At 51.6% G+C, this 26714-nt stretch overlaps 1 pseudogene; it reads left to right on the forward strand.

Moving 5' to 3' along the window:
* The first annotated feature begins 1127 nt into the window (after positions 1-1127).
* On the forward strand, positions 1128-25821 carry LOC119104425 (tubulin alpha-8 chain-like; annotated as a pseudogene).
* Positions 25822-26714: the final 893 nt, after the last annotated feature.

Below are 26714 nucleotides of genomic sequence, written 5' to 3' on the forward strand. Positions count from 1 at the left end.
TAATTTATAAGTCTTAAACTTAAGCAGTGTGGAAGTCATGCAGGGTTCGATCCAGGGAGCAGGCACTAGACGCAAGCGTCTCTTCTGATCGGCACGTGAAGGCGGTTCTTTAGACGCCGCCGTAGGGCGCTGATGGCGCTCTTCTTTGTCGGCTATGGGTGGCGGCATGCATTTTGGTTGTGGGGGACGGGGACGGGATTAGCCATGAAGGATTTACGTTATCCCTATATTCCAGAGCTATTCACTTTAACCTCGCAAACCATTGTGTGTTTTATGGCGGCAAGTATGAGAAGTTTATTGCATCGTTTATCCTCTCAGCTGTTGCGATTTGTATCTTGGGGTGAGAGCAGCCATGACTTTTTGTGATAAGTGGTACGGGATGCCACTACACAGAAAGATCAAACACGATAGTTGTGTTATGATCATCTTTTACCCAAGTTTTGTAGTATTCCACCCTAAAACATTGGGGGCCAAGCCAACATCGGGGGCCCAATTTAACACTAGGGGGGCAAGGGCCCTCACAAAAGAATACAAATCTTTACCCGTGGTCAAGTCCACAACGTTCGTCACTTTGCCGTTACACGAAAAGTATTGCTTTCCCAAATCGATTTCTTCCTCATCTTATGATCCGTGGTACGTCCCTACTTGAAGTGTTAGCAGTGTTTAATGTCGTTAAATTGAAAGGGATGCATACGGTCGTCTTCTGCATCATTTGACCCCGGGTCACACGATTCAGCACCTGTCTTTTACTCCTCATGTAAATAAAACGTTTCTTCCATTATCCACTCGTGGTGCACCTGTACCCTTCCCTCCCCTCCCCCCTGCCCCGGAACACAAGACCATGCAAACAACTGACAGCCTGTGGGTTCACCGGCACCACGCCCTGTAAGTTCCGATAATTACACCGCTCCATCCCTCCGGCCGTCTTGGGGGAGGGGCGCGCTGTGCCGTTCGCGATCGGCCGGTTTCCTGGTGCCCTTCTTTCCCGCGTATCCTGTCTCAGCGCCGTCTCAGAATGTACACTGCGGGCGCATAGCGCGGGGAAGAAGGGCCGAGTAGCCGCGTCACGCGTGGAAGCATGAGCTCTCGGCGGAAATGGGAGCAGGGCACGTGCAGTCGAGGTCTGGGGCTCCTCCGCGCAGGAGATACTTCGGGCAGATTGCGAGCCAGCTGTAAGGTTTTGACAAGCGGGAGTTCGGCGCGGGATTTTTCAGAGTTGCAAGTTGCAAGGTTGCAGCAGCTGCAGAATGCCTGCAGGAACGGCAGGACTGGCGTCCGGCAGGGCCAGACAAGTGGTAAGCTACCATACAGCCCTGCAACATTGCACTGCATTCATTGACATGCATTTCATTAAACGTTGCCCTGGTGCTCTTGTTACGGGTGGACCGGAGGCGAGGGAATCGAACTGTTTTAAATCGCAACTGAGGAAAACAACGCAACGTATGCCTAGAAACCCCTTCATCACTATTCTCACCACCCCATGTGTAGACTTTTGGAAAGTACTTGAGCTTACAATGGCCCCTTACCTCTACGGTTGCTCGCGCCCGGAAACGGTCTTGGCACTTCAGTGAATATACTTCACATATAGTATGGAGCATAAATACACTGCTTGCAGGCGGTATGAATTTATTGGAGTATGGAGAATTTCCGCTGGTCGGGGGAAAAATTATGAACGTTTGGCTAAAAACTTCAGGTGCCTTAAATTTCACATGTAACGTATAACAACGCATGTTTTCAACCTTTTTTATGTTTACGTGCGCCTCGGTTTTTTATTTTACACGCTTAGTGCATGCCTGTGCGAAACGCAAAACGCGTAAAACGCGTAAAATCGCGGGGAAGGTGCGCGTTTCCCCGGTGTCTTTTGAGTAAGAAAGAAGTAACTGCTACCTAGAGAGGCCACTCTGGCTCATTGCAGCTTTCTTGCTTTATACCCTTATGAGTTTGTGTGGACCTAATGAAGGGGCTAGCACTGACGGCATATGGACATCCCGAACGTTCTATGGTTTTGAATTCAGTGTGCACTCCGGTGTTTCTAGTGTCCACAGCACAAGAGTGTTTTTTTAAAGGGAATTTTGTTTGTGTTGTTTGTTCTTAATTCCACATTTGTATGGGGTTTGAACTAAAATAGCCATCTTGAAGATCAATCAGTGCAGCTCACAGCCCTGCACTTCGTCAGACCTAAACCCTTCTAGTTTCTGAGTTACGCGCCTCCGATGATGTGCAGACTATTTCGGGAGACTATTTCAAGGTCACCCAGGCATTCATGACGCCATCATAACATCGTTCAAATCCTGTCATTCCATAAGGCATGCGGACATTAAGGTCAAGCAAAATACAATCGTCGAGTCATTCTTACCTTACGTTCGTGGGCACGATTTCCAGATATAACGACCGTTGAATGGCTCTCAATCAATGTTTGCAGTGTATGATGGCGTAATCAAGCAATGATGTATTAAGGAGCACGTCTATTAAACGGAAAAGTTGTGTGGTCTAGAGCTGTGTTATCCACTTAAAAGTATAACAAAAGTCATAAGTGAGCTTATGTCATCATATATGTTGCTTGCTTCAGCATCATTTATCCTACTTCTTTCTGTAACCGGGACCCCGTTATAGTATGGCCCGTAGCGCCTGTAACGTCATTGTTGTAACACCTGTAACGCTGATGTAGTCCAGTTTCTGTCTGTCGTTTGTTAGCCTAACTTCAGCCGTGGGGTGCCCCACGCAGCGTTCCGTCCGTGGGTGCTCCCTCATTATCCTGCGCATGGGTCCTTAATGTAAGATTTCCCTCTTGGAAGAAAAGGGATCAGGTAGCTTGAACCACATAGAGTTAGTTGCGTCTAGCATTTTGATGTAATTTCTGATCGCTATCATTACGTGTCGTTCCTGCGTGGATAACAGCAATTTTGTGTGCCACGGGTTTGATAATCGATACCATACGAAGAAGATTTAAGAAAGATAAGAAACAAACCTTCAATCCTTCGTTTCTCGGCATTCTGAGCTCAGAGTTTTGGCGCTGAGTTATTGACCTTCAATATGTCAGGGGGAACTGGTTAAACGACGTCACAGAACAACCATTGGTTATGTAGTAGCTATTACTGTCATGCACCTTGACGTCGTTTCACCAGTACCTTTTGGAATATTGAAGGTGATAAACTGGTGACAATAATTCCGAACTAGTTACGTGAGTTAAGTGCATGTGCGAGGAACATTATTGACCTAGATAAGACAGTAGTAATGATATCAGCGCATCTATATCTCCATTCTCCTTTTTTCGAGGAAGAGGCTATTTCTACCGTCTTATTCTGAACTAATGATAAGTATTTCGAAATTTATCTCCAGTTTGTCACATGTGGCAATGGCTCACTTTCAACCCCGTCTGGTGGACTTAAACCACGCTGTCAGAAGTTCCATTTTCCAAAGTTCCATGTCAGGCGCTCACAATAGAATAAGACGAAAACCAGCTTTCTTCGGAGTCAGTTCTGAACCGGATTTTCCTTTTTTGCATTAACACCAAAAAGTTATATCACACAGAATGATTGTCATTACTCGCGCTCTTCTCAGTTTACTTCTGTGGATCGTTTGCTAGTTTGTCCTGCCTTGCTTCCATAGTCCTACATACGTTGTTTGTACTTCGGCTTGCTGCGAAAGTTCCACCGACATGTTTCTATTCGTAAAACTGGTGTAAACAGAACCCAATGTCCACGGCCTTATGGACAATGGGCACATAAACTTGTGGAGTATGCTTTTAAACTGGCATTGGACAGTCACCTTGGCACCGATGTCTGCAATGCAAAGCTCCCAAGGACCTTGTCAAGTCTGAGACCGTCGAACAACAGTGGCACTCAACAATGGTTCTGGTGTCGAACCGCCTGAAAGCCCGGAAACCATTCTGAAAACCGCCGAGGTTTCCGCCATGCACGCAACGCGGCTCTCTCAGCGGCCTGAAACGCTTTCTTGCCACCGCCGGTGCTCTTGAAATCGTTTGTTCGTGTTCGCCCAGTTGTCAACACAGCCCGCGTGCTCCGGCATTGTGGCGAAACATGTTCCATCATTAAGCACTGCAAAAAGACATCTGTCAGCATGGCGGAACATTGCGCCCACTTGTGCCATAGCGCGGTGCACAAAACAGAGCGCAACAAAGCGGCGTGTGCCAAGTGTGAACCGCGAAGGAGGGGATGACATGAGTCATGGTGCGCAGTTGTGGTAGCTGCGCTTACCACATCGACAGACAGAAACTGGACTACAGCAGCGCTGCAGTTGTTAGAACAACGGCGTTACAGGTGCCACAGAATACTATAGCGGCATTCCGGGTACAGGAAGACGCTAGAGGGGTAACTGATGTTGAAGCAAGCATCAAATGTAGCGAAATAAACTCACTAATAACCATTGGTGTACTTTTAAGTGGATAGCACTGCTCTAGACCACATGTGTTCTCTGTTTAAAAAATATGCTCCTTAATACGTCACTGTTTGATTACGCCATCGTACCTTGCAGCCATTGGTTGAGAGCCAATTGGCAGTCCTTATTTCTGGAAATCGTGCTCACGGACGTAAGGTATGCATGACTCGACAGTTGTATTTTGTGCCAAGTGCGAAGCGCGACGGAGAGGGTGACATAAGTCATGGTGCGCAGATGTGGTAGCTGCGCTTACCACATCGGCGCAGGGTTCGAGGCTTTAGGCAGCTGAAATGCGGGTGGGCTGTTGTTTTCTGTTACGGAGAGCGACTGTGGATGGGCTTTAATAGGTCTCAACCGCTTTCACCATTGGAAGGGAACATAACGCAGAAAAGCGTGTTCAGTATGGGCTACTTTTAGTTCTCTTTTATTTTGGGTCATTATGTTTCACAGCTAGCACCCCTCTGGAAAAAACAATCACGTGTCCAAAGCGCAGATTTTAGACAGCTGGAATACTTCAGCCGATCCTTTGAGCTTTTTTGTCACGCTGGCGTCATGTTTGCTGTGACCATGGTCACTCAGCATGCAGTGAGTGAAAACTTCTGTGCAAATATGAATGCAAACCACTAATGAAAATGAGTGAACTGAAAAGCGCAAATTTTGAGTGAATGTCGTGACTATTTGCCCGGCTGATATTTGACTGAACGACCCACCTAGTTGCTGTGGCCACAGGCAACGCGATATCTTGCACCGATTGCAGCGGGGAAGACCGTAAAAATATCAAGCACCAGGCTTTGAACCTACGACCTCAGAATTTTGAGCAAGCGCTCTTTCCGCAACCCACGACTCCCCTGCGGCAATCCAATAACTCAAACCGTGCCGAAAGCCTTTGTTCTCAGACAAATGACGCGGCTGGGGTGGAACCGCAGCGCAATCCATGAAGCGCATTGACAAACACCACCGGAATCTGCTCCCCCTCCCCCGTCGCCTCAGAAATTATAACGGCAGGCCATCAGTTCCCCAGGTCGAACACGGGCCGGAAGGCGTTCCTCATCACCAAATCGGTGTGGATCCACAAACCCGTGAACTGGCACCGGCAATGCCCATAAACGTTAGTGATCCGTTGCTTCGGCCTTTCCGTCGCCGACTGCGGTTTAGCGTGCCTTGAACCGGCCGGGCTTGGGGCACCGGTTTGGCGTACCTTGAACTGGCCGGGGTTGGGGCACCGGTTTGGCGTGCCTTGAACCGGCCGGGGTTGGGGCACCGGTTTGGCGTGCCTTGAACCGGCCGGGCTTGGGGCACTGGTTTGGTGTTTCTTGAACCGTTCGGAGTTGGGGCACCGGTTTGGCGTCCCTTGAACCTTTCGGAGTTGGGGCGCCGGTTTGGCGTCCCTTGAACCGGCCGGGGTTGGGGCACCGGTTTGGCGTCCCTTGAACCGGCCGGGGTTGGGGCACCGGTTTGGCGTGCCTTGAACCGGCCGGGCTTGGGGCACTGGTTTGGTGTTTCTTGAACCGTTCGGAGTTGGGGCACCGGTTTGGCGTCCCTTGAACCGTTCGGAGTTGGGGCACCGGTTTGGCGTCCCTTGAACCGGCCGGGATTGGGGCACAAAAGGATGCCGTTGAGGTACGACGGGATGCCGCTACGACACGGTACGGTACGACACGGCTGCGTTACGACAGCAGCATCGATGACGTCTTATCGCCGTGATGTGTTACGGATAAGTTCAGCGTAGCCAGGGTAGCAGTACAGCCCAGTGCGTCTGAGCCGAGTGTAAAAGGACTAAGCGGTGCACTTTCTGGGCACGACATGGTCTGAAGTCATGGGCCAAGTTATGACGTCCTCCGAGGCCTATCAAAGCGGACAGATCAGGTCAGATCTGGACAGATCAGGTCTGTTCATGCCATATGGGGTCATTCAGGTCGGGCTGGGTCAGGTCAGGTCAGATTACACTACGTCAATCCAGTTCAGATCAAGTGAATTCAGTACAGATCAGAATCCAGGTCAGATCAGGTAAATTCAGGACAGATCAGGTCACGCTAAATCAGATCAGATCAGGCTAAGCTAAGCAAATCAAACTGCTATTACCGGACGCGCATGCGGGCTAGGGCGTGACTGGGGAGTCGTGTGACAGCAGGACCGCTGCCACGGCGTTCAGGTACGGCACGGCCGTGTTGTCACACGCCATGACGGGCGAACTCCCGAAGCGTGTCGTTATAACCCCATCGTTTCTGTGCGCGACCAACCGAGCTTTATGACGGCATGGCGTTCGGCGTCTGGTGGACTTGAAGCCGCGGGGCTGTCGAGTGACGAACAGAATGGTCTGCAGCTGTGGCGATGACCACCGCTGATATTGATTTTGTTGAACTCCTACGGGAGAAGCTCGTGAGTTTATAGTTAACGCACCGCCGATTGCTTAATCCGCTGGGTTTGGCATTATTGGCTATCGTGACTGTTGCGGGATCAATGAGGTAAAGTTACCAACGTGTGCGTGTGGGGGGGGGGGGGGGGGGTTCGCAATGCTAAACACTCTTGAGAAGACTAATAAGCTGTACGTTACGACGCCGCGAGCACGGAGTTTCATGAAATTGTCGATGCATTGTCAGTGGCCAAGAGCTCATGAGCATGACGTCATTGGCATTCCTATCGTCTCGAGTTTGACGTCGAAGCGGGCAATGCTGGCTTGATCAGAAGGAATGGAATACGAGTCAGAGTTTTTGTGCAGATAGTTATCGACCTTCACTATGCAAGGATGTATTGCTTAAACCACGTCATCAAGCAAACATTGGTTATGTCGGCAATACTCGACATTTCAAGGTCTGATGATAATCACGAGTGAGCTCAAGGCCTTGCTTATATAAAATGGATCACGTTTGGATGTGCGTGTCTCATTGCCATCTAATGTCTAATGTCTAATATGAAGGCGTTATGAACTTTGATTAAGCTGGTGTCGCGTCATGCGTGTGAAATCTGGGGTAAACCGTCATAGAATGTCAGATACTATGCTTGCTACTGTGTGATTTTAGCGTTAACACCAAAATCTCTGCGCATCGGCGATAGTCTGCAAATGCGCTGTAGAAGTGCAGTTGCGCCTTAAATGTTAAACCACATGCTGAAATAGGTGCAAGACTTCTTTTCCATTTCCAAGACATGGCTTTTGGGTATCCCTTTTCAAGCAGTGGCGCAGCGAAGGGGAGTGGTTTATGGGGCTTTAGCCAACGTCGGATTTAAGCACAGTTTTTCACCATGACAATATTAAACGTCATTCCGGAATACATTGTTAATTTCTTTCATCTCATAGACAATACCTGGGGGAGCGCCATGTAGGTCCCAACAGCCATAATTTTGGTAACGAGATTAGCGGACAGCCGAGTGAATATGTTCCGTACGCAGCTGAAGCAATCGTTTAAGACACGAGACCAAACCAACATCGATAGCTTTTTGACACGCTAGGTATTGTACCTGTAAGTGTTTGTAGCGTCTGTTACCATGCCCGAAGTGCGTAGGTACTGTCAATGGGGCTCAGACTCGATCGCAAAAACAGGCCCCTTCGCAGATCATGGTAGTTCTCCTGCCGCAAAGTCGGGCCGCGCCCCTGATTCCAAGCCAGGGGTGACTCGCTGATGCGGTACATGTAATGACCGACAGGTTGAGGCGGTATGCGTGCCCAAGCAGTTAAATGATCCGATGTTATCATTTTAAAACAAATACTGTTGTTGATCGCCGTTTGTTAGACAGTCTAGTGCATTTCTTTGGGCAATGCTGCTTGGAAAAATATGTTTGACCTAAATATTTTTGTTAGCTTTTTATAGTGTCATTTTGCATTGTATCACTCACAAAGTCCGTCATTATGAGACGAAATATCGGAGCGGTTCAATTGCTCTTGCCTGACTTGTCGAACTTGGTCATCATAAAGTACATGCGAAAATAGACAAGCGGAGAATAGCTTTGAGCTGTGAATTGCCATCGCGCGGTTTTTGGTTGTTGCTAACGCCAGTTCGGGATTTTAAACGAATGAAGGTAATTCCCTCAGTGGCGGTCTTTCGCCTTACAGTAATGACTGTAATGACCCGCGCCTATCATGTAGTGCGATTAGGCGTGCATTTTCGGTAACGTCTTTACAACGGACGTGCCCCAATTTTTTAGGCCGCATTACATTGTTGGTTATACACTTCGAACGCAACTCCCGGCCGGTCGGCCAGTCGGGCAGACAAATATATTTTAATATTTATATTTGGCAGCGGGGGTCCAAGTGGCGGTATCGGCCTCAGACCGTGTCGCGTGGCGCATGCCCGGCCGACCAGGGTCACTCACCTGCCCCGAGGGGTAGGATGTTCCGTTCAAGTGAAGCGGGGCAGTGTGATCGGCTCTGCAGGGGCGGTGCCATGGTAGGAGGATGGATGGAGTGGGTTGGGGGGGGGGGGCTTGGGAACGACCTGCGCAGAATGACAGTGAAATGAAGCGCAGTGGTTCGTGCGGAGCGCTATAGCTCATAAGACGCGTTACTGCCCATACGGCTGTAACGTTTAATGAAAAATCGTAAAAAATACACATCGCCCCACCAGTTGCTGGTCGTGAGAGAATCTCTTGCTTCAAAAGTGCAAGCTATTATAACTCGTTATAGGAAAATATGGAAAAATATGCAGATATCTCCGCGGAAATGTTCATATGACGAGGGTGAAATTCAGGGTATGAATGCACGTGAATGCATCCAAGTTTAAGTGCAAGACGAGACGAAACCGAAGACCACGGAATCGAAACTTAAATGCCTTCCTGCCGCTGCCCCTATGTCTAAGTTTTTCTCAGGAACAGTTTAGGAGGCCGTTAACCTGCAAGCCTCTTAACAAGCATCTCATTGGCACATCTTATGCAATTTGCAAAATTGGAACATATAAAATCAGTGATGTATTAACCGAGTAAGGTGTGCAGGTACCTACTTGGCTAATGTAAAATTATTTTTGCTAATATTTTAATTTTGACAGTATTCTGAGAAAGTACGAAGTGCGAAAATGTGGTATAATTTACAAAATTAGAAGGCATTTGTTTGGTGATACAATAACCAAATAAGGTGTACAAGCATCTCATGATATATATATATATATATATATATATATATGTAATGACACGATGTGATACGTACATATGCATATATATATATATATATATATATATATATATATATATATATATATATATATAATTATGGTGCTTATACGTGAAAGAGTCCCTTTAAAACATTAACATAACTGTCATTTCCGTAAGTTGGGTAAAGGTGTGTTCCGGGTGGGAACAAAGCATACCTCATTTTTCTTTCGCATGTTTCTACCCTCACCAGCATGTGTGAGCTTCACAGGCACACAGACAGGATTCTCTTAGCCCGGATCTCGGTGAGCACGCATCACGCCGATTTTTGTATTTCTGTCCGGAACCAGTAATGGTGGAAAACGAGAATACGGGCCCAAGTAGAGGACCGGCCCCTGTCCCCTCCCTTGGCTGCGTTCGTGAGACTTCATCCTCCCCGTAACCAGGTGCTCGCCTTCCCCTGACCCGCCTCGCAACCCTCACCTCCGCGATCAGGTGCCTGGCTGCGCCTGTGCGAGTTTCCCCGGCGATGAGGCCTGAGTGCGCCTCTGCCGAAGCTGATTGGCCGGCGCGTCTGTCGGGTGTTCCGGCGCCGTGTGACCGCCTGCTGACCCGCTGCCGGCCGCACCGGATGTGGATCGGGACTCTCCCGTGGGAAAGCCGTCGGTCTCCGCCCGTCACGGAGGGCGGCGCCAACGGGGATAGCGGCGGGGGAGGGGCGAGGACGCGTCTGCGAAGCATCTTGAGATTTACTGGCGTCCCTTTGATGTCACATGGAAGGAATGGACGCTGAATCCGCTCCCAATAATGAACGCGCTAACCAGGCGGCGGTCTTGCCGACGTGCTGTCTTCGTCAGCCCCGAAGGGCTGAGCGGCAGGGACCGTGTGACAGCGCAAATGGGAATTAATCGGTAGTCCCACGGAATGAAACCCGTTTCAACGTCCCTCGCCCGCGCACGGCCAATTAAGCGGTTCATGTCATTCGTCTTCGTGATTCGCAGCGAATCGGCCGTCGCGGCGGATCCAGCTTCGAAATGGGGAGGGCCATAAGGATAATGCACTAATTGCTTCAATTTTGTTGAGCTGATCATTCCGTTGCCTCACCTGTCCGTGGGGAGGGTGGCGCACATGGGTGGAGCACTGTTATAGGCTTTGCCCCCACCACGCAGTTCCAGACTCTCAAAGAGGGATTCAAGTCACTTGAAAAGCCGTCTCTATGCTAAGCCCCCATAAGCACTGCCTAAGGCCTCGTTTACGTATGTCTCTATTTGAATGATAGGATCCGGCATGCACTTAGCTTAGCATTGCCTGTCAAATGTTTACAATGGGTAGGTATTTCGAAAGCGGTTTTGAGCTTTCTACATTAAAAGAAATGTCCGAGGTAAGCTGCAGCTGTCTGGCTAACCGCTACGGTGCCGTTTTTCCAGTTCGCATTAGGCGTTCATATTCCTTCAAATCATGATCGGTGACTCACAAGACACATTTTATAAATGCAAGTACTGTAAAAGCATTCCCTTGAATTGCGCTGGTCTCGTCTACCGGCACAGAAATAAGTTTGAAACACATCTAAATGTCCGACATAAACACACATATGCCCGCGCTATGCGATGCATTCGGTAAAAATCCACCGGTCTGCGCCTAGCGCATGCGCGCTGAGTGCCAGGACTCGAAGGACACGTTCTACCTGCAGACGACCTTAAGGTGCAAAGAACCCCGTGCGCTTCGGCCCTCGCCTCTCCAAACGACCTTCCCTGCCCTGCTCGTGCCAGCACCACCTCATTAATCACCGCGGGCACCTGCGCCTGCGGAGAAATGGCAGAGCACTGCGCTTAGCCTGTGGGCTGTTTAGCAGAAAAAAAACTATACCGTCATGCCACGCTCGTGCTCGTGTTCTGGTCTGATGGACCCAGACGAAGCGTCTGGGTCGTGACAAACCGGCGCGTGACATTCCGTGCTCGGAGTGTGGCGTGAGGACCGCAGCCAGCGTGGAAGGCAGCGCCCGGCTTTGTGGTGCCGGAGTACTTGCCAGCATGCCTCCTACGTTGTCATACGACACATGACATGACACATATGGGTCAGATATGTCGGCATGAAACATGCGATCGGTTGACCGTTGTCGGAGCTGTGCTCGCGTTAGCCAGCTTTAGAGTCTAAACATTTCCTCATCTTCTTGTCGGGTTAAGCTGGGGATATTTTGTCCGACATCGAATGATCCTCAACGGTGTAAAATACCACATACATGCAACTCGTCGGCAGACGTGCGCCCTCGGCCCTTTGTCTGCATCTGCGTTGAAAACGAGAACTTTGCGCTCTTATGTATCAGTGAAAAGCAGCATGCTACACTTATGAACGCCGTTCATTCGCGAAGCGATATGGGTGTTTCGAATACAGAACACTGGCTGTGTGCGTGTTCCCTTGCAGCGCTCGCACCATGGTGCTGCTTCGCCGCTCTCGTGGTGACCTGAACCGTTCGACGATTTCTCGCTCTGACACGCTAGCGAAGCTCTCGGGTATACCTGCGTCTAGGCGGTGTTTTCTCCTTGCACCGCACGAGAGCCGAGAGGTGCGCGTGTCTCGCCGGAGCTTTACATCGCGCCGGGGGCCGTTATTAGGGCGTAATGTCGCGGGTACCGCGCAGGTCACGTACCAGGCGTGATGACGTCATTTGGAGCCCGGCACACGCAACGTGCGTGCATCTCTCTTTGTGCCGCTTCCAGCACAGTTAGGCAATCAAGAGGGGATGTGACGACACCCATCGCGTAGACTGAGGAAAACCTTCAGGTCTACGGAGGAAAACCTTCCGGCGGCCTGCTCTTGACAGCACCAGAATATGAAGCGCACACTGTGCTCATCCGAATGTTCCTGGCATAATGCATGCGACATGGTTATCAATACGGCCATTCTAAAACATTAGACTGTGTCCCTGCAACAAAAGTTTTAGTTTCACTTTTTATTAAAAAAAGGGAGAGGGAATTGCTGATTCAGAACGCGGTGCGTCGACGCAAACAAGTGCAACTAAAGTGCAGCGTTGCGCGTGTCATCTGGGCTGCGGCGGCCGGGGTGCTGCGGCTCCCACGGTGCCGACCGGCCAAAGCTCAGTAGGAGTTTGCAGACAGGGTCGCATCACCCTGGAACCAGGCCTACGGAGCCGGACTCCGGGGACGATGCGTGATGTCGCTGCGCTGCGCTTGGGGGGGGGGGGGGGGGGGCGTGGGCCGTAGTGTGTGGGTTCACGGAGAGCGTGGGTACCAATATTCGAATACAATCTAGCGCTTACGGCTGGATGCTTATTCAAGTCAAATCGGCGAAAATTCATCGGATTCAGGTAACAGTAATACAATCGATCCTGACACTAAGCCGCACTAAAATCAGTGCATTTGAATGAAATAATATCGCTTCATTTGAATCAAGTCTGATTCAACAAGCTGTGGGATGGGTCCTGGTTCAGTTCTAAATCTAGAATATCGGCACAAACACGCATATGAGTCAGGGAAAATGTCGCAGATATCCAAATAGTTTTTGAATGCCGAAATTACTTTTCGTCGGGCCAAATCGCGTTAACATAGAGTTTAGGTATGGAGTTAACATGGAGTTTTGGGATTGCAGCCCTTCAGCATAAGGTGAGTCTGATTATCATAGAAAGCTACAACCCTGATCAAGGCGTCAGGACATAAGGCTCATGTCACGGTTTCGTTTCAGCGGGAATGCATCTCTATCCACATCGGGCAGGCTGGCGTCCAGATGGGCAACGGCTGCTGGGAGCTGTACTGTATGGAACACGGCATCCGACCAGATGGCTTCCAGCATGAGGACGCAGGTGGGTCAGGTCAGGTCAGGTCAGGCAAGGCAAAGCCAGGCCAGGTCAGGTCAGGTCAGGCCAGGCCAGGCCAGGCCAGGCCAGGCCAGGCCAAGCTAGGCTAGGTCAGGCAAGGCGAAGCCAGGCCAGGCCAGGCCAAGCCCAGCCAGTAAACAGCAAGTCATGTTAAATCCGATCAAATCAGGTCAGATCATTTCAGGTCATTTCAGGTCTGGTCACGTCAGGCTGTGACTATCCTGGTTGGGCCAGGCCGTACCAAGCCAGGTTATATCAAATAATAGTTCACAGGTTAAAGCGGTATGGTTTTAACGGGCTACACCCGTGGTTTTCATCAGCTGACCTTAACTAATTTACGCCACCACTTCGCCAAGAATGAGTTTCCTTCACATCCTCCTTTCGTGTTTCGAAGAAACCTACACACCTTTGGTTGTGTATTGGGAAGAATACATTAAGCACGCTGCAAATACCACGGAACTGCAAATGTTATCCAGTGGGAGGTGGACCTGCATGATTAAAAATGTGAATTCGCTTTGAAACCACCGTGAGTCGTCACTGCCGCTGTGGGCACGTCTGGGCGCATGTCACATGCATACTTATAGTGAGCAAGGGAAATTAGAACTCGGCGTAGCGCACTCAATTCTGGGACACCGTCCGCTACACAAGACCCATTTGTCATAGAACACATCTTTATCTGACACAAACGGACTCAGTGAAACCCACCCAGCATCAACTTCATAGTTGATGTAGCAGTCCGCTTCAAAAGCGCAGTATTTGACAATCAGCGCAGTGAGGTATTACATGATAAGCTATCTTGTTTTCATCGCGATAACAAATTCTCCGGCCTTTTCTCACCACTTTCTTGGCCACGCATTGTCTTCTGATCACTTGGAGCGAATTCGGAAAAACGACTACAAGACCCGAAGCGAATTCTCGCCGGGGCAACAAGAAGCGAGACGCACGAAGCCCGCATTTCGTGGGCCTTTCCGCACGACTTTCGTCCCGCGAAAATCAGCTGTTTGTGCAGAGCCATCGCCTTTTGTTTGGTGATGAACCGGCCAAGGGTCAGTAACCTGTCGGCTGTCACGAGTGGTTGCAAATAACTGCGGTCTTCGACGAGACACTGAGACCCCAGCGTTGAATGTATCCATCATCTACTTGCCAGTTATCAGGTCCACAATGCGTCCACAATGCATGTCCACAATGCATGACAGTATTCGACAGTCTACGTCCAGTCTGTGGGTTATTGCTTCAGATTAATTCGGTCATGTCATTAGTGGCCACGTGCTGATTGGTCTCGATAAGCCGTGACATGCGAGGAAAGCATGCGAAGATTTACAGCACAGCAAAATGTTTTGATAGTAGATCTTTCTCATGTTTGAAACCTGCGTATGATAATACAAATATCAGGCCGTAATGATGTTAAATCCATACAATACTGATGTTGACATGAAGCCCCTGAGTCCAGGCAGAAACTAACTATCCCGGCTGAGAAATTGCCAGGTTGGGGCCGGAACTAAATGAAAACGCATTCAAAACATTTTTCCAGGACTAAGGGAATATCAGCTGTTGACACGCCCCTGCATCATCAAGGGCATTTTAACTATTTGTCGCCTCTTGAGGGAAGTGGAACGGTCCAGTGAACACACATCAAACGAAAACCGAACTCGATGTCAACACTCGGGAACGGGCCAGGATTAATGAAACAGATCCCCAAAATCCAACAAACAAGCCGTGTGCTCGTCTGTGAAATCCTTTCCGTCGGCTGAGCCGGTGCTGCCGGCGGACCCGAGCGCCGGGTAGTCGGGAAGCCGGGCCGCCGACGGCAGCGCCCGCTGGTCGACGCTGACGTCACGATCGCCTGGGAAATGGCGTCGATCAGCTGACAAGTGGTCGGCAGCTCGGCGCCGCAGCGACGCAAAAAGAGCGCGGACTTGCGATCGCGAACGTAGGGGCGGAGAAAACGCGCCGACAGATTGGCGTAGCATTTGTCGTGCAGAGCTTTATGCACCGTTATGACGTGTTGATTGTACCGCGATTTCACTTATTTCAATCAACATTACATCCGTGCCGCCACACGAACCGCTGTTTTGACTCCTCCATGTGTCGCCGCTAGCTACGCCCCTGATCAGCTGGCGGACGGCGACTTCAAAGGCGTAATGACGCCCGGAGCTAGACGCCGGACCGGCCGGCGAGGGAAACGCGGCTGAGACGGAACCGCGCCGGCGCCGGGGCCGGCGCGGGAGGGGGAGGCGGGGCGTTTAAATGGACCACTTCCGCCGGTCACGGTCCGCCGGTCAAGCTTGGCCCGGAGCATCGGCCAGGCAGGGCCCAGCCTGCGATTGGGACGGGGAGCGGGGGACGCCGCCAGGAAGTTGCGTTGGAAGGGGAATCCGTACGGTTTGGATATTTATGCTCTTTGGAGACGAATGACGAAAAATCGGAAACCTGTATGTCCACGCATGGCCCTGAGTGTCACAGGCATCGGCGCAGATTCATAGCAGTTCTCTCCTGACTGGATATCAGATTTGTTTCCAAAACAAAGCCTTGTTTCTTCTTTTAGTGCTGCGTGTGGCTTTTCAGTTGTTTCTGTCCATATTGAGTGACCAAAAGAGCAATGACAGGCGCGAACAGGACAAAATCCACTCATAACCGCAGCCTTACAAGAGTCATGCCAGTCACCACGGCAAAGAGTCAAACAGCAGGAGGTAAACGATGCGCCCAGTGGTGTAGACTCTTAAGACATGCTGCATAGGCCTCAAGGCACGCACCGTAAGTCTCAAAGCACGCAGTATCGGCCTCAACGTCCGTTAATAGCGTGTCGAACACTCCAAGTCAAAGCTCTTCGACCCCAAGTCATGCGCAAGAAGTGCGCAGAAGCTCAAGAGAAAAGCGGAAGACAGCTTGTCTAAATTTCTAGGCACGGAACACCACACACATTTTTCCCCCGAGATCAACTTAGAGGCGAAAAATCACCCGTCTCTTGAACAGTCAAACCTCGAGCTCATTGCCGGTCGGGCAGACAGCTGGCGCTGCCTCGCACCGGTAGGCACCGGTATGCACCGGTTTTCGGCGTCCACCACGGCTCGCTGCGCTGATGCTTTGGGCAGGTGCACTCTGTCATGGAGTGGCAAGCAGAGAGTTCGAAACAAAAGGCCCGCCCACCGTGACGGAGAGGTCGGACATTCTCCGCGTGTCTCACCCGCTCTCATGGTTCTGGGACTGTGAGACTTCGGCATGCGGAGAGGAATGATTGGAAGATTGACAAGGCAGATGGCGGAATGACTGGAAGATTGACAAGGCAGATGGCGGACGGCCGTAAGGGTTGTCGAAGTGTACAGTTGGTGAGATGCGAAAGTTGTGGCTGGAGTATTCCATGCGCGTATATTTATGTGGTACGCTGCTACTGGTTGTGCGTATTTTTAACGGTTCGCTGTTAATTCGCCGCCATGGGTATGCGTGAGGACATGGGGATTGGGGGGGGGGGGGGGGGCAAATGGCCACATGGGCCGTCTTTTGAGGGAAATTCGGCATTGGTTCCCTGACAAGGTAAGACATTAATTTATTTCAAAATGTGGTATTGTTCCTACTCTTTCGGACGCTGCTGCACTCTCATCATCAGATGGTGTGATATTGGTGGCATTCCCTGCCATTCTGTTCTCTTGCCTTGTCTGAGCTATTGCAGCTGAGTCAAAGAAAATTCCCCAAAGTATGTGTGGGAGCTTAACCGAACATCAAGAGCGATGATTGCTACGCCCCTCGATAGTGGGCCTTCGCGAAACTGCCTTGGAAGGTGAGGGTCCTCCATCCCTCTGCTGCTATGCTCAGGCTCACACAGACCACTGTCGCACGCGGGCTGGCCAACTATGAGGTGGTCTCGACGTCCAAACGACCGCTGGTAGGCCCGCTTCAGGGAGCACCCCACACATTCTCGGCCGCATGATGGCCCTTTCGGTTCATTGTTGTGGCCCCTTCATGCATGACTCTACCTGCCTACCTACGTGATGCATCTGGTGTGCTGTAGTGAAAAATACGGCGCCGGTTATGGACTGCTATTTGATTTTTTTCTAGAATCATGTAGACGATCCTGCATTTGTTGGGGAAGGGCATAAGCATGCACGTCTCTTTCCATGCCTGAGCCTTCAGATGTAGATTTATGCCAATTCAGATAACCGTTGTTGCTTCAGCCGCTTTTTCGTTACGGAAAACAAACGTGCACTACGGAGAACCACTCGCAAACTTGCGTGACTGTCAGCCGGCCAGCCTACTGTCATAAACACCATTTTTCGTGCAAAGCATTTCAGTATTCCTGCAAGTTGTGTGATCGCCACAGAGTGCTGCACTGAATATCTTCGCCTCGTGACCAGATTGGGTGACGGCGCCACACGAGAGGAGGTCTCCTCGGCGTCTCCGACTCCGAGGAGACTCTCGACTCTCCTGAAAGTCGACTTGACTCCTCGAGGAGACGCCTCGACTGAGCGGCTGAAGAGTCCCCGCTGACTCCGCTGAAAGCCTGCCGCTCACACACTGCGAGTCTATCCCGGCTGAGCGTCACATGGGTGGGCGCGTGACTCAGGCACTCACTCAGCCGGAAGTGCCGCCGAGTCAGAATCGGCTGTCCTGGCGTCTGCGCCATCAAACACCTGCCGCCGGCGACAACCTTGACGCGCTGACGACATTCCGTGGTGTTCGCCAGCGGCACCAGATTTGGTTGTCACGGTTCTGCTGTGTGCAGATACAGGAGCGTTTCTGGGCTATTTTGATGTTTTCATAACTTTCCTCGACATTTGAAGTTGTAAAAACGTTTAACTCAAGCATCGTTTCCCGACCTCTCGACCTCACATTACCATATTGAGTATAATAGTATTGTTTTTTGACCTTATAGGCCCTGCTGAGTTGGTTCGGTTTTTATTTTTAGTGTAGCACATCCAAAACTTTATGCGGGTAAGACTCGTTTTCGAGGTCCCGGTTCACATCTGTGTGCTGTGGCAGTTGGGGGTTTGTTCAGAGGCTGGAATAAGAGAACAGGAGGAAACTGACACGGTCTTGTACACCAGCTCTTCCCTTGCTGAGCAGGGCTTTTCCCAAACAGATCCCGAGGTAATCTCAAGATACGGGTGTCTCATATGATTTCGATGCGATCTGTGTAGTTAGACGGCATGCAGTCTTCACACTCGACGTATTCCTGTCGGCGCGTGCACCCACATCGGTTGAGGACTCACTGTCGCCTGGCGGTTATCGTGTCCGTGGTCCGAGAACTTACTGTTACTTGGCGGTCTGTCGTTTCCGTGGGCTGAGAACTTACTGTTACTTGGCGGTCTGTCGTGTCCGTGGGCTGAGAACTTACTGTCGCCTGGCGATCTGTCGTTTCCGTGGGATGAGAACTTACAGTCGCCTGGCGGTCGGCCGTGTTCGTGGACTGAGAACTCACTGTCGCTTGGCCGTCTGCCGTTTCTGTGGGCTGAGAACTTTCTGTCACCTGGCCGTCTGTCGTGTCCGTAGGCTGAGAACTTACTGTCGTCTGGCGGTCTGTCGTGTCCGCGGCGTAGTAGAAACTGTTGTGGTCATGGCAGCCCCGTCGTATGTGGCTTAAACCGTTGTATGTTAGCTGTCGTGTGCATCTGAAACGTCTACAATTCACAAAGCGGTCCGAAGAGGCCAACCATTAGCGAAAAATTCACGGAATGACGGATGCACTCAGATGGCCGCCATTTTCGGTGTGATCTGCGGCGGCTCTGGCTCCTTATACACCGTTACGTTTAAACCGTTCCCGGCGTTCTTCTCACTCGAATTCTGTGGAATTCGTTACGTCTGTTGGGCGAATCATGTTCCGGACTGGAGGTTCCAGCTTAGCTCCCCCCCCCCCTGCGTTAAGACCTGCCGTCTCTATGCTCCCGCCCCGTCTTTTGTCGTCGGGAGTGAGCTATGAGCTGCCTGCTAAGTTGCTTCCCAGGTAAATGGCCGGTGTTACTGCCTCAGCGATGACCGGTGATACACCCGATGTGTGCTCTTAGCGGCGGTTCCTGTGACAGCCAACACTTTTTGTGACCAGCGGAGCGCGACCGGCAGTCGTTTGTCTTTTGTGGAGGCGTTATCGGCGCGCCGCCGCTCCGGCAGCTTCGGAACGGCTCACTTGCCGTCGTTGTGGCGATCTGGATCCATTTGGCCGAGACTCATGCGTTGAGGTGGTGTGCTAATGACGCCGTTTAAGTTTTATGAAGTGGCTTATAATTTATAATCATGTTGCGCTTATAATCGTAATTAGTTATTGCACATTTTCACAAGTCGGTCTGAAGAGGCCAGAAATCGCTTAACACTTACAATTAGTATGCACCAATAATCATGATTGCTCATTGTAAATCTGATTTGCATAGCCTAGCAGCTTAACCGCTTCGCCATTTTCGCCCCGTTGCCCCGCTGTCGCGTTCTGCTTCTTTCGGCTCGTTCTGTCGCTATTTAACCACACCGTGTACTATACCATACCGAACACCGTACCCCACTTGACCATGCGCGCCGTATGCCGTGTTTCAGCGCCAGGTTTGAACGGCCAGGGTCGGAGCAGTGCCTCCGAGGGACGCCATCATCGACGACACCTTCTCCACCTTCTTCAGCGAGACGTCGCGTGGCAAACACGTGCCACGGGCCGTCATGGTCGACCTGGAGCCCACTGTCGTTGGTGAGTGCCGATCTCAGCTGGGGGATGTCACTGCGATTTCATTCATTTGTCGCTGGTTTGGGGTTAGCTAAGTGTTTACGGTATTCAAAGTTCATTGATGAGTGGGAGTGACCACAGGCTTGATTGTTGGGGGGGGGGGGGGGGGGGGCAGCGGACACATTCCCTCAATTGGTTGAAAATGAACCTGTATCATGGCCGTTATCAGAACGATTTTGATTCATAGACGTGATCGAGCACCTTTCCCGATTATCCGCTATCCGTCGCTGCTGCCATCTGGCGTGAGGGCTAGCGACATCTACAACAAAATAAGAGCGCTGGCATCACGTGCTGCCGTCTGTTCCAGACTCGATCCGGACGGGACCATACCGTCAGCTGTATCACCCGGAACAGCTCATCTCCGGCAGGGAGGATGCTGCCAACAACTACGCACGTGGTCACTACACAGTGGGCAAGGAGGTGATTGATATCACCATGGACAGGATCCGCAAGCTATCTGAGAATTGCGTCGGTCTCCAGGTGGGTATATGACGTCACGAAATGATGCGTAAACGACGGCCAGTTCTCGAATCCTGCCTCAGACATTAGTGGGAACCCATAACAAAGACATTGGAATCGTATATCGGGTTCTCTTTCATGCATATGTATGAATGCATTCTACCATTCCTGATGGCTTCCTTGCGATTTTGTGGGCGGTTCCAGTCGAGTATGTTGAGGGGTCCTAAACGTTCATGGGGTTAAGGGAGGGAGAGGGAGGGACAAGATCTCTCCAAGGCACCACACAGCTTCACCCATGCTCTCAGAAACAACGCCACGAAATGGTTAAAGTTTTAGATACGACCCTGCGCCAGAAGCTGTGGATGCGATGTCCCAGATTTGTGTCGGAAGTCGATTTCGCCCTCTGGTTCACCTCTGACTCCACAAGTTTGGCCGCCGGTGCAGTTTCACTGTCCCACTGTGCGCCGGTGCTCCGCAGGGCTTCCTGGTGTTCCACTCGTTCGGTGGCGGCACCGGCTCCGGCTTCACCTCGCTGCTGATGGAGCGGCTCAGCGTCGACTTCGGCAAGAAGTCCAAACTGCAGTTCACCGTGTATCCCGCGCCACAGGTCAGTAGAGGGGCAGGGGCAAGGACAGGGTCAGGAACAGGGACAGGGGCAGGGACAGGGACAGAGACAGGGACAAGGACAGAGACAGGGCTGGGATAGGGACAGGGACAGGGACAGGAACAAGGGCAAGGACAGGGGCAGCAGCGGGGATCGGTACAGCGGCAGTGGTAGGGACAGGGACGGGGCAAGGACGTGGGTTGACGCAAGGGCAGGGTAGGAGCCAAACCAGAGTCAAAGTCAAAGTCAGATTCAGGGTTGGAACCAAGCGTTAATATCAGGGTTATGGTCGGATGACGTTCATATCCAGATGAGCCATCCCAAGATGTAGAACTAGGGTCAGTGCCGGAGTCAGAGTCCAGACGGCTAAACCGAAGTCACTGTTAGCATAATCGTCTGAGCCGTGAAAAAGTCACTGTCTTAAGCATAGTCTAAATCGTAAATGCCGTCTGTTGCTCCCACCAGTCGTCTACCGTCGAAGTGGCTCTTCAGATCCCAGTGACGTCATGGTTCAAGGGCACTCGAGTCCCACACACACAAGGGCTAAACATTCCGGGATACTGGCCAAACATGGATGCCATCAGCACGTATCATCAACGGTTATGTCTATGTCGTGGATGTGGCTAAGTCCGGGCCTCAACGATCAGCAGGGAAATGCTGTTGAGCAGTCAAGTGAAGTTAACAAGTGGCTAGGCAAATCGTGTGATATGACAAATGGTTTTGCGTACCAAAAGTGTAGGGCGTTCATCTTCAAGTTGTGCGCTTCCTGGGACCTACTCTTTTGTTTAAACTAGCTTCTTTGATTTGTTTGACTTGATTATCAGACAGCATAATGGACGCTATCTAGCTAAGCAGCTGACGCTTTAAACTCTAAAGCGCCATCGGTTCATCTCGTCCACTGCGCAGGACGCCTTGCGGCAGCCCGTCAACTGCAAGTTTCACTTCCGTCCGCCAGGTGTCGACAGCCGTGGTCGAGCCCTACAATTCCATTCTGACCACGCACACGACCATGGAGCACTCGGACTGCGCCTTCATGGTCGACAACGAGGCCATCTACGACATCTGCCGACGCAACCTCAGCATCGCCCGTCCGTCCTACACGAAACCTGAACCGGCTGATCGGCCAGATCGTCTCCTCCATCACCGCCTCGCTCCGCTTCGACGGCGCCCTCAACGTCGACCTGACCGAGTTCCAGGTCGGTAAAGGACAAGGTGGTGTTTGAGGGGCCACCTGGGGACTACGCCGCCCCTCTTAGGTTGTCCGTGAGTGCGCGATTTGGCTGTGAATTGTGCGCGACTGCGTTTGATGTCGCTTGTGTGTGGCATCATGCACACTTGTGGGCAAAGCGGAGAGCTGAGAGCTTTACAAGACGTGGCTGAGTGGGATCATTGGAGAGTCACTCGTGGGCTGGGGTGGTCTAACGCTCTTCTATTAAACCCATGCTAGTTGTTTGCTCATCTTTTATGCGCTGGTAAGCATTAAATCTTTCACAAGAGGTGCTCGTTGCTATAATGTTGACGTCTTTGGTTCGTGATTGTGTTGGTTGCGCGTTCATGCCATCCTCGAAAATGAACGGAAAGCAGCATCATAAGAAAGGGGAGTTAAACCTACGTTTCCCTAAAATTTCTTCGTTACCCTCCGAAGATCGCCAGGAGACTCCTACACCTCCTCCGAGCTTTTGGTCACGGCGTTGATTTGCGAGCCCGCCCCGGGTTCTCCACACAGCCTGCCGCGGTCCCTGCTGCCGCCACGTCACCAGCGCGCGTTTGTCCACAGACGAACCTAGTGCCGTACCCTCGGATCCACTACCCGCTGGTGACGTACGCGCCGGTGCTGTCTTCCGACCGCGCCAAGCACGAGCAGCTCTCGGTCGCCGAGATCACCAACGCCTGCTTCGAACCCGCCAACCAGATGGTCAAGGTGAGGTGGCAGAGCGAGAGGGAGATGGCGAGTCAGGGGTGGGGAAGGGGGAAGGGGAATCGTGCGACAAGGCAGAGTCACCGGTTGGATGAGATCGAGAGTCAAAGAGGAGGCGCGGATTGAGCCGAGGTCGAGGTTTGAGCGAGTCAGGGATCAGAGAGAGGTCAGAGGTCGATAAGGTAGCTGGGAAACTCATGAGCGCCGCTACCGGTGTGGGCTATCGCATTATCCAGCCAGCATTAAGTCGAGATCGGTTCGAACTGCTCGCCTACTTCGTCGAACAACAAAGAATAAATTTTTGAGTTTTCTTCTGCGATAACAACCAAGCATTATTTGAAACCAAAGTTCAGAGATGAAACCTATCCATGCTACCTCAGCACTCACATGCATCGCGGTCGTGTATGAACCCGAACCCACATGCAACCCGAACTCCATCGGGCCAGCAATGAAACCCCCTCCCCGCCCCCATCCGTCCGGATGATTGCAGTGCGACCCAAGGAAGGGCAAGTACATGGCCTGCTGCCTGCTCTACCGCGGCGACGTCGTGCCCAAGGACGTCAACTCAGCGATCGCCACCATCAAGACGAAGCGCACCATCCAGTTTGTCGACTGGTGCCCCACCGGCTTCAAGGTAGCGTGCTTGTGCGAACGACAGACAATGGATGAATGTCTTGGTATCTCAGTCTCAGTCAGTCAGTCTCAGTCAGTGATCTTGGCTCTTCAGTCCTGGCATCGGTTCCTCTGCTTACTGTCATCTCAAGGAATCTCGCGATATGCATGAAAGGCCGTCGAGAGTTAAAAAAAAACGCTTGGAAAGGTCGCTGTGACACATCAGCCGTAGCGATCACCTGCACGCTAGACCAACATTCAACGACAGCGGATCAACCAATTTCAAAGCTGCCACAGTGCATTCTCCTCACCGACGCAGAATATGCGTGCAGCAACACCTTCCCCCTAACCACCAGGTGGGCATCAACTACCAGCCGCCGACGGTGGTGCCCGGCGGCGACCTGGCCAAGGTGCAGCGAGCCGTCTGCATGCTCTCCAACACCACCGCCATCGCCGAGGCCTGGGCACGCCTCAACCACAAGTTCGACCTGATGTACGCCAAGCGGGCCTTCGTGCACTGGTGAGCGCAGCATGGCATCGGGTGAGAGCCCAGGGAGCCCAGCGGTTCGGAGGACAAGGGAGTGTTCGTGCGGTGGTGAGCGCCGTTCGGTGTTGTCACGACATTTGGGAGTTTGTGCGATGGGGTCCTCTCGAAGTGCGGAGCTGCTGCCAAATAAACAAAGTAATTTCCTATAAGGTAAGAGCTGCTTACTGCAGGCACAGTTCTCCGTAGCCTTGAGCAATTCTCCAACATGTGCTATTTTGTAGGATGAAAATGTTTGCGTGGTGATCATGATTGTTTCGTTTGATCCGCCAAAGCTCCGTAGTTTTCTCAGAATGCATGCATCAGCAGCGCTGGCACATGAACGTAATCTTAATAATCTTAAGAGCGAAGTGAAGATGCGGAGCGCTCAAAATCCTGATTCAAAGCTGAATGTAACACTCAAAGATGTTTGTGCCTCTGAACACTCCACCATCAGCAAAATGCACACCATCTGCCACGTCTGCCACGTCTTCCTCGTGCTTCCACTCGCGTTTGCGGATGCCCTCTTCTCACACATCTTTCGTCTTCGCCAGGTACGTAGGCGAGGGCATGGAGGAAGGCGAGTTCGCCGAGGCACGCGAAGACCTGGCCGCCCTGGAGAAGGATTACGAGGAGGTCGGCTTGGAGAGTCCCGAAGGATCCATCGACGGCGACTTCTAGCCAGGAGAGGCCCCCTTATGACGGGCCCAGGAGAGGCATCCGTGGTGGCAGGAGTCCGGGAGGGACACTCGTGATGGCAGGAGTCCAGGAGGCAGAGTTTTGGGTGGCAGGAGATCGAGGATAAGCGCTCCTGACGAGGGAGCGGATCCAGGGGGCACACTTCTGATGGCAGGGTGGATCCAACGGAGGCACTTCCAACGTCACGCTGTCAGATTAGGCTGAATCCAGCTGGAGTCATTGGGAGTACGAAAGGGAACAGGTCAAACTCGAACTCCACTTTGTGGACCAATGAGGGGGTGATAATGCTGGTGCGGAGGGCGTTAACGCCACATTAACAACATATTCAGGAAAAGAATGATGAAGACAGGGGGTTTCTCTCGACGCTTTCAGTTCTCTTGAGCGTTTTTCTAAGCCGTTTGCCTTTCAGCATATGGCGCATGTGGCTTGCAGTCCATATTAAGCACGTGGTGGGGCTGCCGCCATGACCTTGGTAGTGTTTTCTGGGACCGTGTAAGCGAATGTAAGCAGAAGATGGAGAGGAATGCAGATCAGATGCCCGTGTTAAGTACGCTTGATTCACAGAAATGGCAAACAAAAACCGACGAAGTGTTTGACGGTTTTCTGACAGCGTCATGACGAGCGAGCGTGAAGAACGCATGGGGAGGGAAATGATATGGCACGATTTACCACTCTTGCTCTGTTGCACGTCTTTCTGCACATATATAGAACTCATAGAGACGAAGCCACCAATTCTGCACCAAACTAGGAATAACTAGCGCTGGGGCCGGCGAGCGGTCTGATGGTGACGTAACCCAGCCTTCAGCCGCTGATTGGTCGAATATGTCACCGGAAGCCGGCCTCTGGCCGCCGATCGGCTGGTTCTGCCGTGCTGCTGCTCGTGAGGTTTCACAGGTGTGGGGCTGGGGACATCTGTCGACCTTGTGGAGTGATCTGAGTGGGCGCGGTGCGGTGCATCACCAACATAGCGAAATATATGGCGCGTTCAATAAATCGTGTCTTTGCTTCGCCGTCGCCTTCTGATTCGAGATGGTCAGCCAGTGGCTCGTGGTGAACTGAACGACTGGACAAAAATTGTCGAGTTAAGTTACATGATCTGAGAAAACTACAGCGTAATGGTTGACAGTTCCTAGCTGATTTACCAAGTCACATGTCACCGTATGCCCCGCGACCACGGTAAGGTAACTCACGAATCTCATCCACGTAACACATTTGACCCAGCTTGACTTTGCATGACCTCACCTCCGAACCGCGTTTTGTAGTTAGTTATCGCAACGAAGCGGATCGACATAGAGTAATGCTTTAGAAACCATGTTCTAGCCAGTCCGGGTTAAAGGTATGCTCTTCTCGCCCCAAAGAAGTGTCCTTGCCTGTGTTCAAACCTAAAGGGACAGCTGTTCGACGAACGTTCTCCTCTCTCGCGACCTGCCGAGGGTGGAAAACAGATGTTCTCGCGACGTGATACACCCTGCGAGTCGGGATACACTGGAACATAACTGGCTCGCCCATCACAAGTTAGCAGCTGGTATAGTTCCCGGTCCTTGTCAGTTAACTCAGTTGGTAGAGCGCTAGACTCGCGATCAGAAGACTCTGGTTCGAATCCCAGCCATTCCAGAGAGAAAGTTCGGGTTGTGACGCGTCCGTGGCTAAAAGCCAAGCGTCACTCAGTCCGCAGAACTCAGTAACACTGTGTGACGGCCGAAATATTGTGTACATACTACGAAGACGACGTAGACGAAGACGTATGCGGACAAAGGTGACAATCCGAGCAATGATTCCATCCACGATAATCATCCGGAGGGCCAGCGGGGGAGGGTGTCGGCGCGTGTGTCATCGCGGAACATAACATCGCTTGTCAGGGTTTGAGACTCGTTTCCGGTACAGCTTCCTGCTCACCGC

The sequence above is a fragment of the Pollicipes pollicipes genome, unplaced genomic scaffold (genome assembly GCF_011947565.3).
Source record: "Pollicipes pollicipes isolate AB1234 unplaced genomic scaffold, Ppol_2.1 Scaffold_6052;HRSCAF=7182_pilon_pilon_pilon, whole genome shotgun sequence".
NCBI classification, from domain to species: domain Eukaryota; kingdom Metazoa; phylum Arthropoda; class Thecostraca; order Pollicipedomorpha; family Pollicipedidae; genus Pollicipes; species Pollicipes pollicipes.